The sequence below is a fragment of the Crotalus tigris genome, unplaced genomic scaffold, assembly GCF_016545835.1.
Source record: "Crotalus tigris isolate CLP2741 ecotype Arizona unplaced genomic scaffold, ASM1654583v1 scf7180000018549.3470463, whole genome shotgun sequence".
In the NCBI taxonomy this organism is placed as follows: Eukaryota; Metazoa; Chordata; class Lepidosauria; order Squamata; family Viperidae; genus Crotalus; species Crotalus tigris.
In genome coordinates this window covers 3365470-3378678 of record NW_024097072.1, presented here as the reverse complement: position 1 = coordinate 3378678, position 13209 = coordinate 3365470, and the positions used below count along the sequence as shown (strand labels likewise).

The window sequence follows — 13209 nt, the reverse complement described above, 5'->3', positions numbered from 1 at the left end:
GTGTAGCTTTCAGCACAAAAACCGTTTTATAGATGAGAAATGGTAAGTATACTTAAATGGTGAACTTATTATGTATTAGAATTTTCTCAAGAGGACTGTAAAATAAAATCAACAGAAGGTTTGACAATAGAAGGACGTACTTGTCAGATTTTTTTTTCTTATGTACAATTACCGCAAAGGTGTAAAGTGGGTAAAAGATTGCCTGGTTTTGAATAATACAAGACTGAATTTGAAACAGTATAACAGTATGAAATAGTGAAACACTATTGCTAAGATGTCTAAAAAATTTTTGAAATACAAGACAGGAAAAGAAAAAGTGAAAGAATACATTATAAAGTAGGCTAACCGTTATGCCTACGATATAGAAATAGATCAGTGGGAAAATAAAATTTACACCGTTGAAGAGCCTTAAAAAGAATTTGCTGGAAATGTGAACAATATGAAGAGACATTTGATCATGTATGGTGGATGTGTAAAAATATAAACAATTTTCAGTATAAATAAATACAGTAATTCAGAAGTTTTTAAAGACCAATGTACAATTGAAGCCAGAAACTATTCTTTGGGGATTAGAAAAAAGCCATGGAACTTTTATATATATATATATATATCATAACTGCAGTAAGATTCCTATATGCTTAAAAGTGGAAAAGTACAAGGAATGGTTGGCGAAGATGATGGAATTTACAGAGATAGCCAAATTGACTTTCTTGATTAGAGAAAAGACAATAATTACATTTATGGCTGACTGGAAACTCCTTATAAACTTCTTGCATGACACACACAAAATGTGTTTTTGATAGTTAGAAAGCAATTAGATAATAGAAAAATGTCAGCTTTTTAAATCATAGGGTAAGAAATAACTTTGTAATCAAATGTCTGCATTAGCTTGTTAGTTTTTAACGTATATCCATGTCCATGTAGGAAATGGGCAGCTGTACAGAATGAATGAATGAATGAAACGTTGAGATGGACATTGAGTTGAAATCAAGGCCACCATCTTGCCTTTTTTAACCATATCTTGCAGATTTCCCTGGAAACTCCTAAGGTTAAGCAGTTTAATTGGACCTTAAGTTTTTATGGATCAAGCCCACCGTCAAATGAGGGCTACTTTTAGGGGATTGAAAAACTGAAGATGACAGTGCTGATAATGCAGTCAAAGTCAGGCCCATTTTTACATACGTTGCAGATGCCAGCTTGACTTTTTTGACCCCTTCCCCTTGTGGACTGTCCTTTGAGTGAAGGAGATAGGTAAGTAAAAGAGGAGTCAACCTCTGAGCTGGGCTAATAGGGTTCAACCCCTCATAAGAGGGGCTTTTCTAAGGGGGCACAGCCCCTCCACCCAAGAGGAATCCCCCTAAGAAGGCTCAGCATCAGCCCTCATTAAGTCTCCCGCTAATTTTTCTAGAATAGACAACACAGAACAAGATGGGAAGGATTCAGGGAAATAACCGTTCTGGGAGATTTTAGACTCTTTTATTGCTCTATTACCTACATTGATCATTGCTTCCAAGAGAGTTTATAGTTAAAAGCAGGGGTCTTCCAACTTATCCCTTTTATGACTTGTGGACTTCGACTCCTAGAATTCCTCAGCCAGCATGCCTGGCTGAGGAATTCTGGGAATTGAAGTCCACAAATCATAAAAGGGACAAGTTGGAAGACCCCTGCTTGTGGACTTCAACTCCCAGAATTCCTCAGCCAGCATGCCTGGCTGGGGAATTCTGAGAGTTGAAGTTCACAAGTCAAAGGCCAATTTGGAAAACCCCTGGTTAAAAGTATAACCATCCTAAACATGAGACCTCATTAAATAACCAGAAATATATGGCAGGGTTGGAATTTTATTATTATTTTTAAGTTTTGCCTCTCCCCTTGTTCTTCTGATCCCCAAGAAACCTATCAAAGGGTGTAAGGAATGCCATTCCCACAGCAGGCAGGACTGGAGCGGACCAGGGTCTGTCTATATGGCCTCAAGGCTTCAGGTTGCCCACCCCTCTAACTGGTTTCTCAGGTGGCAGTGGCATCTGAAAGGTAATTTCCCTTTTGAACATTGTGCAGATGGATGCAAGAGACACTCACACAGGGAAGTTTGGCTGCCCATCACCTTCTCAGGAGCTATAAAGCAAACCGACTTTTTACTGTTGGCAGGAATGGATTGATGGATTGGCTGAACTGCTCCATTGGGATTCATCTAGTTTGATCCATAAGGCTCTTGCAACTGTTGCTCGCAGCCCGACGCTCGGGTCGCCTTCACACAACAGCGACCCGGCCAGCCACAAGTTCCGCCTCGCCAGTGGTGCGAATGGGGCAGGTGGGGATTCCTCGGCTGGGGCCAACCCAGAACACGAACATTCCCGGCGCCAACGGATCGAGGCACGTGTGAACGCCGTTCGGGAGACGCGAGAGTCCCTTTCCCCGAGCTGGGAGGCCCAAAGAAAGCCGGGGAGGGGGGGGGGAAACGACCCGGGTCCGAAGGAAAGCCGGCCGCTGCCGGTCCGCCCGGCAGAGGGCAGCGCTTCAGACGAGCCCGGGCTGTCTCCGGAGACCCGGGTAGCCTTCCGTAACGCCTGGATGGCGGAGGAGAACGCCGGCTTTGTTCTGCCTCCGGCTGCAGGAGGGAGAGCCGCGAGAAGGGGCGACGCTCGGGCTCCCCGTCCAGGCTCCAGCGCCTAAAGCGGGCAGGGTTGCCGGGAGTCCCCGCCGCGGCGGGAGCGGAGAGCGGTCCCGCCGCGCCCCACGGGACTCGGGGCTGGGCCAGGGCCGGCGGCGGAGCGGGTGCGCGCGCGGGTGCGCGCCCGGGCTCTGCTCCAGCCTCCCGCCCAGCCCGGCCTTGACGTCAAGGGAGGAGGGGGAAGAAAAGGGGCGGCCGAGCGGAGGGGAGGCGTTCGCCCAGCCAGGCGCAGCTCAGCTCAGCGCAGCGGAGAGAGCCAGGAGCAGCCACCGCCGGGGCAGCCAGCTGCGCCTCGCCAACTTTGCCCGTCCGCGCCGCGGGAGTGGCCACTCGCGCCCACCGGGGAGCCGGGCATGTGATTGGGGCTCGCCCGCCCGCCCTTCCTCCCTGCCTGCCTGCCTTCTCCCTCCCTCGCTCCCTCCTTCCTTCTCGGAGCAGGGAAGCCGCCGAACGGGCTGCAGGAGCCGAAGAGGTAAGCGCTGCGGGGCTGCGAAGGGCCGCCACGCCGGGGCTATGGTCTCGCTCTCTCCGGCCCGCGGGGGACTTTTGGGGGGAGGTGAGGCTGCCAGGCTGGGAACCCGCAAGTCCTCAGAGGGGGAGGGAAGAAAGGAAGGAAGGCAGCCCCCCCGTGTCCCCCCCCTCCCCGAGGAAGCAAAGGGGGGTCCCTCTGCCTCGCGTCCCCCCCTCCCTCCGGCTTTGCCAACTCCAGGGGAGTTTCCCGGCAGGGACCCCCGTCAGGTGGCAGCGCCCCCCACTTTTGCCCGGCGCGAGGGGAGCCTCGGCCACGCGTGGATGGACGCCCCCACCCCCCCGGGCCTTGGAGGGGCTCGAGCGCCTCTCCGCCTCCCCCCACCCCGCTTTCCATGCGCCCCCCCCCCGGCGAAGCGCAGCCCTGATTGGGAATTAATTACGGGGCTGGGCGGGGGGAGGAAGGGGGCGAAGGAGCGGGAGACAAAGGGAACGGAGCCGCTTCGGAGAGAGGCTGAGCGGGGGGAGCGCCCTCCTTTCTCGTCGCGGCTGCCGCCCCCCCCCCGTCCTCCTCCCATCCGTCTCCCCGGCGGGCTCCCTTCGGCCAGCCCGGCCCGTTTGTCTCCCGGGAGGGGCGGCGGCGGAGCCCGGCCGCTTCTCCATCCTCCGCCACTCCTGCAAAAGGAGCTCCGGGCGCCGCTTCCGAGCGCTGCCCGCCGGAGCTCGGCCCGCTAGCCCGAAAGAAAGGCGGGCGGGCAGGCGAGTCGCCAGCGCGGCTGAGCTCCCTGGCTCGCCCCTTCGGGCGAAAGGCTCGGCTGGCGGCGGCTGCTTATTTTATTTGATTGATTGATTGTTTAATTGCTCTTCTTTGCAACGGGCGGTGGGCGCAACTCAGCCTTCGGGTGGGTGGGACGCCCACCAGCGCCCTTTTCCACGCACGGCCTTTCTTTGGCTTCCCGGCAGTTTGTGTTGGTATTTGGGGGTGCACGGGGTTTTTTTTCGGGGGAGGGGAGCTGCGTTGGACCTACTACCTTGCTAGAAAAAACTCTGCACTCCCCCCCTTTTCTCTCTCTCTCTCTCTCTCTCTCTCTCTCTCTCGTCTCCGCTTTGCTTTCTCTTTTCTTCCTGTGTTTGTGCGGCTCTGTTTTACTCCGGATCAGGTTTCTCCTTCCAGCTGACTTTCTGCCCTCCTCTTTGCAAGGCTGCACCCGCATTTTTTTATTTATTTTTATTTTGTCGAGAACTTGGCAAAGGGCCTGTTTACTCCAACCTGGGCGGTGGAGCAAGAGGGCTGGGCTTGGCAGTTCCTGGAGCCAGGCTCAGAGTTGCAGCATTGGACTCGTGCTCTGGGCCTCGCCCCCCCCTCCACAGGTAGGGGTGGAGGGGCAGCCCCTGCCGCCAGATCCCTTCCCCAGAGGTCCCCGTGGATCTACCAGAGTAATGCCAAAGGGTCTTCTTGCCGGATTTTTCAGACTTTTGTGGCTCAATCTTTCTCATCATCTGTTGTTTTGGTCCTCCTGTGCCCTGCTCAGAGAGGCTGCCCTTTATTTTTTCAAAGAAAACCAACGTGAGCTGCCCTCCCTCGCCCCCACGTGATTCTCTTTAGGAGATGTTTGCCTTCTGCTGATTTTCCAGAGTCGGGGCAGCTGGTGAGCCAAAGGATATTGGTAAAACCTTTTAAAACAGACCTCAGCTAGAGCTCTTTCTGTTTGTACACCCAGCACTCTCGAGGTTACACCCCGCAGTGCGGATCCCGTTCTCCCCAATCTCTCTGGTTCCTCCTCCGCTTTTATGTATATGTTCCGTTCACTCTTTTTCTCAGTCATTCCAAAACACTCAGATTGATCCCCAGAGTTTGTTTACAGGAGTACAAAGGCAGGGAGACACCCAGCGTTCAGTGTAGCTTTTTGTTGTGGAGTGTCGCCTGGCACACACCCCTCCGCCTGGCGTCTCTTGTTTCTTTTGAGCCTGAGAGGAAAAAGTTGCCAGCTGATCTGAAATAACCCAGCTGGATTTGCTCTTGTGCCACGTGCGGCAGCTGGATGGGGAGAATCAACAGGTGAAGCTTTTTGGGGTGTGGGAGAAGGAAATGAGGGGTCCTGGGTGCTCTCTGAGCTTGGCTGTTTCTAACATCATCCATGCTATAGTTCGGATAAGCTGGGCTACAAACACTGATGATGTTACCTAGTTTGGGTCATGAAACGTCTGCAAGAAAGTAGCCAAGCTCAGAGAGCACCAAGGATGTCACAGTCCTCCTCCTCCTCCTCCACGAACCCCACTTCCTTCTGGCATTGATTATGTTCCCTAGCTGAGTCATGAGATGTTTGCAAGAAAACAACCAAGCTCAGAGAGCACCAATTCCACAGTCTGTCCTCCTCCTCCCCCTCCTCCCCCCTCTTCTAGCACTGATGATGTTACCTAGTTGGGTCATGACGAACCATATGCAAGAAAACAACCAAGCTCAGAAAGCACTAAGGACCCCTTATTCAGGGGTGTCAAACTGCCGGTTGCATCATGTGAAGGCCGCGCCCACCCCAGCTCCAGCAATGAAAAAAAAGTTGTGTGTCACGGAGTGGCCAAGTTTGACACCTGTGCCTTATTTCAAACCCAAGCTATAAATTTTCTCCTTTATTGGGAGAAGGAAGGCCAGCATATGGGTAGATGTGCCCGCAAAGCTGTTTGTAACTGCTGCTTCAACAAGGCTTGGAACCAACCTCTGGTGCTCAGTAGGGTAGATTGGTGGACTCCAAGGATGTATTTCGAAAAGGAGATAGCTTGTTTGAAAGCTTTTAACAATGGGGTTCACATAACCCCTTTATGTACAAGGCAGCTGGCTACTGGTACTTTGTGGTTCAGAAAGCTGACGATTTAGGCTGTCATGTATCCAGGCAATTGAGTCTATTCATCAAATCATAGATTAATATCTTTGGTGGGTAATTGGTGATGGATGATTTGTCTCTGATATGTAGTTCTAGCCTGCGTACCTTTAAACTTAGACTGATTGGAATCTCATTAGCAATGGCTTTGGAGTAGACAATGGGAACTGCACCAGGCAGCAGTTGGTCTGCGGGATCCAGTGACAAGTCATTTCAGTTACGGTATTTCAAAAATAAATAATCAGACAGAGGGAATGGCAGATAGTTGTCTTCAACTATTAGCAGAGAATGGAGGCTCCCCCTCAAGAGGCAGTGTACCTTTGAGTATTTTGCTGGGTGCAGAGAAGAGACCCCATGCCCTCCTTGAGTTCTACTAGGAAGTCTTTGGATGTGTTGGGCTGGGAAAATGAACTCTGCACGAACTCTGGATCTGAGGGAGATTTCTCTGGATTCAGAATGATTGCTTATTGATCCAGAAGGAAAACCCATTCTATACCTATGCGCAGGTATAGTGTAGATGGTACCTGGCTCAATAGTAGTAACTGTGAGAGGAATCTAAGAGTCCTACTGGACAATCACTTAAATATCAGCCAGCCATGTGCTGCAGCTGCATTAGCAGAGGGATAGAATCAAGATCACGTGAAGTGTTAATACTACTTTACAACAAGGCCACGCTTGGAATACTACATCCAGCTTTGCAATGTAAAAAAGATGTTGAGACGAGAAGAGCAACAAAGATGATTAGGGGACTGGAGGCTAAAACATATAAAGAACGGTTGCTGGAATTGAGTATGTCTAGTTTAATGAAGAAAAGGAGGGGGGGGACATGATAGCAGTGTTCCAATATCTCAGGGGCTGCCCCAAAGAAGAGGGAGTCAAGCTCTTCTCCAAGGTGCCTGAAGGCAGGACAAGAAGCAACGGATGGAAACTAATCAAAGAGAGAAGCAACCTAAAACTAAGGAGAAATTTCCTGACAGTGAGAACAATTAATCAGTGGAACAACTTGCCTCCAGAAGTTGTGGGTGCTCCATCACGGGGTTTTAAGAAGAGATTGGACAACCATTTATCTGGAATGATATATAGGGCTTCCTGCCTGAGCAGGGGGTTTGACTAGAAGACCTCCGAGGAACCTCCCAATTCTGTTATTCTGCTTCTGTGTTCATTTCATTCCAAATCAGCCGCCGCATGCAACATGGAGAAGGGGGGGAAGGAGAGAATGGGTTTTCCCATCCTTTCCCTCTATAACTCCTGGAGGTTTTCCAATCTGTCACAGACTCTTGAGAGCAGAGCCAAAGAGCATCCATGCTTTCATATTAATTAATACAGGCACATCAGCACTTGATGTTGTGTTTATGCAAGACCGAATGGTGGAAAGGGGAAACCGTGTCACAGCCGCTTCTGGTTGCTTTCAGGTTCCTGATCTACCCTTTCTTCTGCTCTGCGGGATTCCTGCCTTCCCTTAGCTAGGCAGGAGCCTTTTTGGAGGCTTAGAGGAACTGGGATCGTGCCTCGCATGGATCTCCCCAGGCTTCCGTGGAGCATCACTTTGTCATATTGCAAAAATGAATTCGATGCATTCGTTTTTTTAACATTGTATTGAAAAGATGGATATATGGCTGCGTTTCTGAAACAGAATTCTGGGCCGCAGCTCACCACAATAACAAAAGAGTGTTTTTTATCTGTTTTATTTATTTATTAAATTTCTGTGCCACCCATCGGCTCTGGGTGGCAATAAAACCAGGACAGATAAAAGCATAAATCTGTATTGAAAGCAAAAACTCCCCTAGGGAGGGGGGCATTTGACAACTACTTATTGATCTCTCCCTCTTCAGCATGAACTGCACAGTGCAAGCCACCTTCTGTTCATACCGACACTAGAAATCAGGTGGAATGTTGATAGTGAACTTTTTTATTCTTTGGAAAGATTGAATTCGCTATAATCCTTGCAGGGTTCACAGCTTCCAGCTTCTGTCAGATAGGCAGCCCTGCGCTCGGGTATCATGCGTTGTTTGAATTCTATAATAAAACAATTAACTTAGGGAAATTTTAAAAAAGTGTAGTTTGCAGAATATTGACGCTGGAAACCTTAATGAAAAGTTTAAAAATTGGGGGGAGAGCGCCATCCAACAATGTCTCCCCTCCCCCCTTTAATCAAGTTGTTCCATCTTGGAGACAGAAAAAGGAGTGTGTTCCTCCCCCCCTTGCCTATTTAAAGAACACTTGCCCCACACTTGGGGGGGGTAGATGCATATTCTTGTTGGAAGCAGACACCTGCATCTCAGCCGCAACCCCCCCCCCAACATTTTCCTTCTTTCCAAGCTGGGGGGATTAGGGGGCGGAAAACAGGCTATTTCTGTGCACTTTTCTTTTGGGGAGCAGGGCCAGGTTCCCCTCTCCAACCCCTGGAGCACAGGGATGGTGAGGAGAGCAGCCACGTTCAATTGGCCCAGCATCCTGCGTCTCTGTCCCTTGATCTCTGGAGCTCTCTTTGATCTGGGTTTCTGCGGTGGTTTTTCCTTTGGGGCGGAGCGGCTGGGTGGCTTCCAGAGAAGCCGAGCGTCTTCCAGCGCTGTGGTTCTGTTACTTCAAAACACAGGCAGGCCGGCCGAGCGGGGTCTGGCTCTGGCTCTGTTTTTCGGCCAGGTTAGCAGGAGGAGAGCTGCGGCGTAGCTTTGCCTTTTTGACCCCATTTTGGAGTGTGCCAGCATGGCAGGTCCAGAAGGCCACAGCTGTGGATTCTGGGCCTTTGGAGCTGCTGACCCAGATGCTGTTGGAAAACAAGGTCCAAGTTAGTCTTTAGGCCTAACTCTCTCGCCCCGTCCATAGCAGAGAAAAGCAGTTGTAAAGGGGTCCTCAACTTATGACCCTAACATTTCTATTGTAAGCAAAACGTTTGTTAAATGAACTTTGCTTCGTTTTGCGACCGTTCTTCCCACAGCTGTGAAGTGAATGGCTGCAGTTGTCAAGTTAGCAACACGGTTGTTAAGTGAATCTGGCTTCCCCATGGTTTTTGCTCATTGGAAGGTCACCCAAGGTGATCCCGTGACCCCGTGACACTGCAACCGTCATAAATATGAGTCAGTTGCCAAGCGGCTGGATTTTGATCACCTGACCGTAGGGGATGCAGCAACGGTGGCAAGTGTGAACAACATTCAGAAGTCACTTTTTTCAGTGCTGTTGTCATTTTGAACAGTCACTAAATGAATTATTGTAAGTCAAGGGCTATCTGTATTGGAACCAGGAAATTTGTCATTCAGTGATGCTGGGGCAGGGGTAGGCCACCTTGGCTCTTTTATGATTAGTGGACTTCAACTCCCAGAATTCCTGAGCCAGCCATGCTGAAGAGACAGGGAGAGGTTTCCAGGCTGAGCCATGCTGGCTCAGGAATTCTGGGATTTGAAGTCCACGAGTCATAAAAGAGCCGAGGTTGCCTACTCCTGTCAGCTGGGATTATGTGAGATGTCACATGACAGTGATTTGTGATCTTTCTGGCTGGCTTCCCTTTTGACTTTGATTGTGGGAAGCTGCCTGGGAAGAGCACAAACATTGTACGAGTGAGCTGGTTGACAAGCTCTCAGATCATGATCACGTTTGTGGGGGGGGGGTGACAGTCATAAGTGCAAGGATTTGTCATAAGTCACTTTTTTTCCGAACCCTTGTAACTCTGATCAGGCACTACGCAAGTGGTTGTAAGTCAAGGATTACCCATCGATCTCACTAAAAGAAAAGAATATAGCGCAGTGGTTAGAAGGCAGCATGACAGGCTGACTCTGCCCACTGCCAGGAGTTCGATCCTGACCGACTCAAGGTTGACTCAGCCTTCCATCCTTCAGTAAAATGAGGAGCCAGATTGTTGAGGGCAACTTGCTGACGCTGTAAACCGCTTAGGGCTGCAAAAGCACCGTGAAGCGGTATATAAGTCTAAGTGCTATTGCTATTGCTAGCAGAGAACAGGTGCTGCACTGCTGGAAAAGCAACTCCTGCAACAAATCAGCCACCAATGTGCCATACACTCAGAAGGTGGGAAGGAACCATGGGGGTCATCTAGTCCAGCTCCTCATTCATCAGAGCAAGTGGGTCACGGTTGAACTCAGCGAATGTGGGCAGCTATCCTGTATTTTTCTAGATTTGAACCATCAGGCAGTTGGCTGATTTACATAGAACAATCCACTGGTTGGAGAGTCTTAAGTCCTGCTTTCATCTCTGATGCATGAGCTGTAATCCAACATATTTCAAAGGCATCAATTTAGCCAGAGCTGGGATTGGATGACAAGTAGCTATCTATTCTCCAGCCAAATTCAGGAACACTTGGAGAGGAAAACCAGACCAGAATAACAAAATTGGGAGGGACCTTGGAGATCTCCTAGTCCCAGGTTGGCGGTTGTGGGCATAAAAGGAAGGGATTCTGGAAGAAAGGGAGATAAGAAAACAGAAAGTACCATCTCCATAGATCAGAAGTGGGCAGCCGTTGCTTTTACGGTTCTTGGCATTCTCCGTAAATAAGAATTAAAATAGCAGTGTCTCTATAAAAATAGATTTTAAATCTTGACACTGGTCCCTCTGAGGTCAGAGCCCCCAAAATAGCAACAGATAAACAAGCGCATCTACTTCTTGATGCGAAAGATGGTCACCCCACGCAAATAACTAGCACTTTTCCAGCCTGGCCCATTTCCTCCAGCTGTAACTTCCTGAAGGTGGGAATTCTGGAGTAGCAGCCCCAGCACATCCGGAGGAGGCTAACTACGAGCAGCCCTAATGGAGACTTTATCTGTTTCAGTGTTTAGGCAGGAAAAACCAAAGGTACAAATACAGATTGGGCGAGACCTGGCTTAAAAATAGTAACTGTGAGAGGGACCTTGGAGTCTAGTGAACGATCACTTGACCATGAGCCAGCAGTGTGCAGCAGCAGCCAAAAAAGCTAATACAATCCTGGGTCGTATAAACAGAGGCATAGAATCAAGATCACGCAAAGTACTAAGCCCTAGTAAGACCACACCGGGAATACTGCAGCCACTTTTGGTCACCATGTCACAAAAAAGATGTTGAGAGTCGGGAAAAAATTCAGAGAAGAGTAGCTAAGATGATCAAAGGCCTGAAGAGTCTTTAGAACTTGGGTTTGGCCAGTCTAAAGAAAAGAAGAAATAGGGGAGGCATGATAGCCGTCTTCCAGTATCTGAGGGGCTGCCACAAAGAAGAGGGGGTCAGGTTGTTCACCAAAGCACCAGAGGGAAGGACGAGAAACAATGGTTGGAAGCTGATCAAAGAGAGAAGCAACCTGGAATTAAGGAGAAACTTCCTGGCAGTGAGGACAATCAACCAGTGGAACATCTTGCCTCCAGAAATCGTGGGCGCTCCATCACTGGAGGTTTTTAAGAAGAGGCTAGACAGTCACTTGTCTGAAATAGTATAGGTTCTCCTGCTCGAGCAGGGGGCTGGACTAGAAGACCTCCAAGGTCCCTTCCAGCTCTATTCTAAGATCTATTCTAAGATCTATTCTATTCTGTGTGCATTCATTTAGGGACCATTCCAAGTTCCAACAACATTGGAAAAAGTGACTTAACGACCGGTCCTCACACTTACGACTCTTGCAGCATCCCCATGGTCATGTGATTGACATTTGTACCGTAGTGTCCCAGGGTCATGTGGTTGCCATTTGCAACCTTCCCACAGGCCAGAAGAAGCTGGACCTGCTTAACGACGGCATGATTCACTTAATAGCAGTGGTTCCTTTAACAACTACTAAATCATAAAAGTGGGCATGATTCACTTAACAACTCTTTGGGGCTGAGCCACCCACGTCTGTATGCTCTGATTTCTTGTTGCTTGCCTGTTTGACATTTGAGGATTTTTTGGGGGGGGGGGAAACCTTCCTCCTTTGTGAGATTTATTCTGCCTCCAGATTTTACAATACTCTGTCAAAGGTTTTCTTCTCACGGTATTCCTTTCCTCCCTCTGCTTTTCTCCTTTGTTCCAGCCACAGGTAAACAAAGAGCCATCTCAGTTTTGGGAGATTAGAGCTGAATCCCCCCCCCCCTCTGCCTTTCTTAAACCAGTTTTAACCCTTGAGCAGACAAAAGGTTTTTGTTCTATGCTCTGCTAGCGGCCAGCTTTCTCTGGACTTGGAAGCTAAGCAGAGTCGGACCCGGTTAGCATTTGGATGGGGGGCTTACCAAGCAGTTTGACTCTGGAGGCTACATAGGGAAACTGAAGAAATGAAGTCCACAAGTCTTAAAGTTGCCAAGGTTGAGAACCCTTGCCCCAGAGGAAGACACAGAGGAAGACAGAAGTGGCAAAGCACATTTACAATGTTGCTAAGAAAGCCAGATAGATAAAACCAGAAGTCCTTTTCAGCTGAGGAACATCTTTACCTGGAGCAGACCAGCCCCAGCCAGGAAGAGCCCTTCCCGTCTAGCACCAGGAGGGATCCAGGGTCAGCTCCTCCTCCATCTCCATGGAATCTGTCTTCGCCTAGCCTACCTCACAGAATTGTTGTGCATGGCTTAAATAGAATCATCGGTCACTCCAGGTTGTCGTAAGCAATCTTGAGTTCCTGGTGGAAAGACGTAGCGCAGGTTGAAGATACCGTGCAGGTAGTCCTCAGCTTACGACCACCGCTGAGCCCCACAATTCCGTTGCTCAGCGAGACAGTTGTTAGGTGAGTTCCTGGTTCCATTTTACGACGGTTGCTAAGTACATCTCGGCAATTGCTAAGTTAGCAAACTCGGTTCTTAAGTGAAGCTGCCTTCTTTCTTGAAAACTTTGCTCGTCCGAAGGGGGCGAAAGAGGATCCCGTGACCCCAGATCACCGCAACCGTCATCCATATGAGACAGTTGCCAAGCCTTTGCAGCCCGGAGATGCTGCAACGGTCATCATTGGTGTGAGAAATGGTGATAAAGTCCCTTCTTTTTCAGTGCTGTTGTAACTTTGAATTGTCAAATGGTTGTAAGCCGAGGATCTTCTGGGCAAGGCTCTCTAAAGCAGGCACTTTCTCCTGCAAGAGGTGCCTGGGCCACCCACGCTGCTGCTGGTGCTCTAAATGACAGTCCTTGTTCCCTTCAGGCATTTGCAGGAGAACAGCTGCTCCAGACTCAGCCTGGCGTTTTCAATGAATTCTGATTTAATTGTTTGCACTCCCCGTGTTCCAGTATTCGGAGGCAGATAATCTCCCATCTAATGCTGCTGCCCAGATCCACTTC

General features: G+C 49.5%; 1 protein-coding gene across 2 annotated transcripts in view; it reads left to right on the top strand.

Moving 5' to 3' along the window:
* SEMA4C (semaphorin 4C) overlaps positions 1-13209 on the top strand; it is a 96453-nt gene that overhangs the window by 23023 nt on the left and 60221 nt on the right. The window contains exon 1 of one of the 2 annotated variants that reach the window (XM_039354319.1): positions 2932-3140. The exons of the other annotated variant lie outside the window; for it this stretch is intronic. The gene's annotated coding sequence lies outside the window, so the exon portion shown is untranslated. Of the gene's footprint in view, positions 1-2931; positions 3141-13209 lie in introns of those variants that run through there. 2 annotated transcript variants of the gene reach the window in all.